The following is a 6,209-nucleotide window of genomic DNA, read 5'->3' as shown; positions in this document are numbered from 1 at the left end:
ACCCCCACAACAACAATCACACACACTTCCAACCTCGTCCTACCTCACCATTCACTCAAAATGACCTTCATCAACCACCACAATTGCCACAACCACTTCCAACCTTTCAAATGATCTATATTCTAGAAATGCTGATGGAAAGGTCCATCAAAATTCAAGAAATGATGGCAATAGAGTGGGAAGAAATAAAGAAGCATCAAGAGATGATAAGCAAGAACCAGGAGGCTTCACTCAGAAGACTTGAAAGGCAGGTGGAACAATTAGTGCAAAACCTTGCTGAATTGGGTGAGAAAAAGGGGACTCTGAACCCAAAGTGCCATGAAAAGGATGCTGTGTTGAAAGAGAAGGGAGTCATGGAGGAAAATAAGAAGGCTATGGAAAGAGAAATAGAGGGAAGGAAGCCCATAGCAAGAGGAGGAAACCTAAGGCAACAGAAGCCTCAACTTCCATGAGCACAGAGTGAAGGATGTCAAGCTAGTGACAATAAAAGAGTGCTTGTTGGGAGGCAACCCAACCCGAGGTAGTTTTCTGTTCATAACTAGTTTAATAAAAAGGTTAATTAGTTTTATCTATAATGCAAGAAGCTAAGTTTGGTGTTGCACACCAAAACAATCTAAGGGAGAATGAAGGATTCTAAGTTTGGTGTTTCACCAAAATCCCATCACAAAACACATTCTCATTTTCTGCATAATGCTGGTTTCAAGCATGATGGATGAACTAGTTAACTATTCGGCTGTTTCCTAGTTTTCAGTTTTGTCATTTTTGAAAAAGAAGAAAAAGAGTTTCACGCATGGTTAATCTAATGCATCGGCAAGGTACTAAGTTTGGTGTTCCCACACCAAAGTAAGTTCAAAAAGCCCGCAAATAAATCATGCAAGCTAACCATTTTTCAAGTGCTTGGGAAACAAGCAACTTTCAATATCATTGCAGAGGTCCATACAAGCTGTTGGAAGGATTAAGCATCATCAACCAAAGAAACAAAAGATGAACCTAAAGGCCAGTAATGATGATGATGAGAAGAAGGAAAGCAAGTAAACTTCAACAGGTTGTATTGTTAAGTCATTGTTTTGCATCAAATATTGCTGTAATTGAAAGTTGGATTGTATCCTTAATTGCCCTGCCTGTCTGCATAGTATAGTTTTATTTCTATATACCCCTGCCTGCATAACATAGTCTTTCTTTATAATTCAATAAGCAAGATGTTTGATCATTCACAACATTCTCATCTTCAAAACTTGTTTGCACTCAATTTCCAAGAAATGCATCACATGAAAGTTCTTTGAGAAGAAAGATTGAGGAATTAAACAATTTTGAGGCAAGCAAAAGATTAGAAGAAGTGGTGGTTCTGGTTATATGATTTTGTATTGAGGTTGCATGCTTGTGAAAACTTGCATGGGAGCTCATAGGCGGGACATGAAGTTCAAAGAAGTATTGTGGAGATTCTCAAAAATTTATTGATCCAAGAAGCAGCAAACAAAACAAAAGAAAGAAAAGAAAATACAAAAACAAAAGGAATATGGCCCAAGGCTCTGAGCATCAATTACTAGGCAGAAAAAAGAAAGAAAGAAACAAAAACTCAAAGAGTTGTTGTCCTAGTAAATGCTTGTGGTTGAAGTGTGTCAAGGAAAGAGGCTTGAGCATGTAAATCCTTAGGGGTGCTTCAACACCTAATACCTTAAAACCAACTGGTTTAGGAGTATTGATTGAAAGCTTATCTAAAGAGCCGCTTTGAGACATGATACTTAGAGTCGAGGCCAAAGCACAGAAACTATAAGCTGCTTCAAGGTGATTACATATAAAGAGATCTCCATGATACCATTTGGATGAAAATCCTAAAGACCTACGACTCCCAATATGTAAGGACTAGTGAGCACTGAAGCCCTTGCATGAGCATATGATTTAGAGTTCACCCCACTAATTCTTGATCACTTCACTCACTGCACTTTACAAGTGTTCCTCAATCCATCTTGACTGAAAGAATCTCTGAGCATAATTCATTTCTTGCTTGGGGACAAGCAAGCTTTAAGTTTGGTGTTGTGATGACAAGCCATCCTAGCCTAATTTAGCTAGTCTTTTTCTTTTGTTTTCATTAGAATTATGCACTTTCTTGAGCTACAAGCAAGCTAATTGAGTAGATTTTCATGTTTCCCTTGATTGAACCAACCATATATGAATTCATGCCATTTCATGAGGTTTTATGCTATATTTGTTGCATATTATGAAAGAATGAATATCTCATGATTTTGAGCATAGCTTTGATGAGTTTGGTTGATTAATGATAGGAGAAGAAAGCTTGGAGAAAGGTTGAAGCAAGAAGGAATGGCTAGGAGTGAAGAGAGGACAATGGAATAAGTGAAATTGAACCAGGAAGCAAGAAGCTGGACCTAAAGTTAGCATCAAACTTTTGCACAAACTTTTGGTTGAAAAGTTAGCCCCAACGTTAGCCCCCTAACTTGGAGGCTAACGTTGGAGCTTGAAAATTCTCCCCTGGGCACCAAAAGTTTGCGCCAACGTTAGCCCCCTAACTTAGAGGCTAACGTTGGCACATGATTTCCTCCCTGGCCATCCAACGTTTGCGCCAACGTTAGACCCCTAACTTGGAGGCTAACGTTGGCACATGAAAATATAAGGGAAAAGAGCAAAAGTTTGCGCCAACGTTAGCCCCCTAACTTGGAGGCTAACGTTGGCACCACAAGCACACTAGACAAGGCCAACGTTAGGGTCAAAGTTAGACCCCTAACGTTGGCACCAACGTTCATACCAGAAAAATGTGTTTGCTGCTATGAAAAGTTGGAGCCAAAGTTAGACCCCTAACTTTGGCTCAAACTTTTGGTCCAACTTTTGCTAACCTAAAAACCGGTTCAATTGGTTCACTTTGGTTCTTCTCCAAACTTCAAGAGCAATCAACCAAGGCCTCTTTCAACCCAATTCCACGAAGAGCAAAGGCCCAACTCAAGGCTTGAAGATCAATTGAAGAAAGTGTATAAATAGGATAGAATTCAAGTTCTTCGGGGAGCTTTCCTTTTGGAATTTTCATAATAGTTTTCGGAGAGCTTTTGAACTTTAATTTCTTTGCTTTCATTGCTTTCTATTTCATTTTACATTTGTCTTGGATCTTGGATTGGAGAATTGAAGAAATTCTGTTTCAATCTCAATCTTGGATCTCTCTGTTTCTTTACTGTTAATTGAATTTCATTTCCGGTTAATTGTTCTTCAGCTATAATCTTTGCAATTTACAATTTTCTTGCAATTGTTCTTGTTGGATCTAGGAAGGCATTGAGATCTAGACTTGGTTTTCTAGTCTCTGGGTCCTGAGATCTGAATTTCCCATTTCACTTCTCTGTTTACTGCTTTCTATGTTCATTTACTCTTCTGCTTCATATCCGGTTCAATCCCAATTCCCTTTCCCTCTTCTGTTTGATGCAATTTAATTTTTCCTTGTTTAATTTCTGCAATTCCACATCCCAATCCCCTTTACATTTCAAGCAATTTACATTCCTTGCACTTTAAGATTCCGCAATTTACATTTCTTGCATTTTAAGTTTCTGTTATTTAATTTCTTGCTCTTTAAGATTCAGCAATTTATTTCATGTTCTCTTTAATTCCATGCAATTTAATTTCTGCAAATCACAAAACACTCAACCAAACCTTGATTCGCTTGACTAAATTAACCACTAAACAAAAATTGCTCAATCCTTCAATCCCTGTGGGATCGACCTCACTCCCGTGAGTTTTTATTACTTGATGCGACCCGGTGCACTTGCCGGTTAGATTTGGGTGTTTTTGGAGAAATTTATTTTCCTCCAAAATATCTCATCAAGAACTACTCTCTGTATAATTTTACTTTCTCTGCACTTCTAGTTTTACTTTTCATAATGTATTTTCCATCTTTGTTTTTGATTTCCAGAGCTATGAACAACTAAACCCCTTTCATTGGGTTAGGGAGCTCTGTTGTAATTTGATGGATAAATATTAGTTTTCATTATTCTTCTTCTATCTTTTCTATTGATTTTACTAGAAGGCTTTCAATCTTCATCCAATTGGGTAGTTATCTTGGAAAAGAAGCTATTCATACTTGGATCTCTTCTGAACCTTGGAAGAGGAATGAAGAGATCATGCTAGAAATGCTTTCTCATGTTGGACCGAATTGGGATTGGATGGATATGGTGACTATAATTCTACCAACACTTGATTTGGGAATGCATGTGGTATAATCAGTGACCATACTTCATCTTTTCTCATGAGCAATTGACCAAGGAATTGGCTATTGATCAAGATTTGAGAGATTGAATTACAAGGAATTGTAATTCGATCACTTAAGATTGCCAAGGAGATCAATGAACGCATTGATTGAGGAAGAGATGAAAATGAACTTGATCCGGAGAATGCAACATCTCCTAAGCCCAATTAATTCCCCATTTTTGATCTTACCCATTCTCTTTAATTTCTGCAATTTACTTTTATGAGCATCTTCCCCATTCCCATTTAAGATTCTGCAATTTACTTTCCGCCATTTACATTCAGCTCTTTATTTCCAGCAATTTACATTTTCTGCTATTTACTTTCCCGCCATTTAATTTTTTGCAAATCTCAAATCAAATTCTGCTTCACTCAACTAGAATATTCCTCTAATTAAAGTTTCTTGACCAATCAATCCCTGTGGGATTCGACCTCACTCTATTGTGAGTTTTTACTTGACGACAATTCAGTATACTTGCCGAAGGAAAATTGTTGAGAGACAAGTTTCCGTGCATCAAGTTTATGGTGCCGTTGTCGGGGATTGATTTTGTATCAACAATGATTAAATTGGAGGATAACTAGATTGAGCATTTTTTTCTTTTGTTTGATTTAAGTTCATTTGAGTAATTTACTTTCTGTTCAGTTATTTTCTTCTCTTCCCCCTACCCATTTCTTAGTTGTTTACAATTCAGTCTACTAACCCACTAACTGTTTGATATATTGCATCACTCACACTAACAGCATTTCTGTAGAAATTACTTTCTGCATCTATTTCCTTGCTTGTGCCTTGTTGGTTGTATGACAGGGAGAAGAAACAGGGCTTCAACTTCCTTTGATTCTGAACCTGAGAGGACCTTAGATTAAGGAGGGAAGCAAGGGGAAAGAGAGTAGTTGGTGCTGAGGTAGAGGAGGAGTACTTTAAACTAGATATGGACGAGAATATGGAGAACCATCATGAAGAAGAGGCTCACAACCATGGTAGAGAAGGTCTAGCAAATCATGCTGGGCAAGAGAGAAGAGTTCTGGGTTCATACATCAATCCAAACCCAAGATATTGCGGAAGTAGCATCCAATGGCCAACCATACATGCCAATAACTTTGAACTAAAGCCACAGCTCATCACCCTTGTTCAGAACAATTGTTCATTCGGAGGAGGTGTCCAAGAAGACCCCAATCAACATCTAACCACCTTTCTGAGGATATGTGATACTGTGAAGTCTAATGGTGTTCATCCTGACACCTATAGACTACTTCTGTTCCCTTTCTCACTCAAGGACAAGGCATCTAAATGGCTGGAATCCTTTCCAAAGGAGAGTTTAGCAACCTGGGAAGAGGTGGTGAACAAGTTCTTGGCAAGATTCTATCCTCCTCAACGGATCAACAGGCTGAGAGCTGAGGTGCAAACCTTCAAGCAGCAAGATGGTGAGACTCTATATGAAGCATGGGAGAGGTTTAAGGACCTGACAAGAAGGTGTCCACCAGATATGTTCAACGAATGGGTGCAGCTGCACATTTTCTATGAAGGTCTTTTTTATGAATCAAAGAAGGCAGTAGACCACTCATCAGGGGATCTCTGAACAAGAAGAAGACCATTGAAGAAGCCATAGATGTCATTGAGACTGTAGCAGAGAATGACTATTTCTATGCTTCTGAAAGAGGCAACACTAGAGGAGTGATGGAGCTAAACAATGTAGATGCACTGCTGGCCCAAAACAAGCTCATTACCAAGCAATTAGCTGACCTCACCAAGAAGTTGGAGAGGAACCAAGTAGCAGCAATCACCACCTCATCAACAACTCAAGAAGGAGTGAATGCAGAAGCAGAAAGTGAGCATGAACAAGCCAACTACATTGAAAACTCGCCCAGGCAGAACCATGACCCATACTCCAAGACCTACAACCCTGGATGGAGGAATCACCCAAACTTTTGGTGGAGAAATCAACAAGATCAAAGCCAAGATCAGAGACGTC

The 6,209-nt window shown here is 38.8% G+C and overlaps 1 non-coding gene across 1 annotated transcript; it reads right to left on the bottom strand.

Moving 5' to 3' along the window:
- Positions 1 to 5,621: 5,621 nt before the first annotated feature.
- On the bottom strand, positions 5,622 to 5,728 carry LOC148551022 (small nucleolar RNA R71). Its single transcript, XR_015893554.1, has one exon. It is a non-coding gene; the product is annotated as a small nucleolar RNA R71 (small nucleolar RNA).
- Positions 5,729 to 6,209: the final 481 nt, after the last annotated feature.

Source organism: Arachis ipaensis, chromosome B7 (assembly GCF_059453495.1).
Source record: "Arachis ipaensis isolate K30076 ecotype BB chromosome B7, ASM5945349v1, whole genome shotgun sequence".
Lineage (NCBI taxonomy): Eukaryota > Viridiplantae > Streptophyta > Magnoliopsida > Fabales > Fabaceae > Arachis > Arachis ipaensis.
This window is presented reverse-complemented; position numbering and strand designations above follow the sequence as displayed.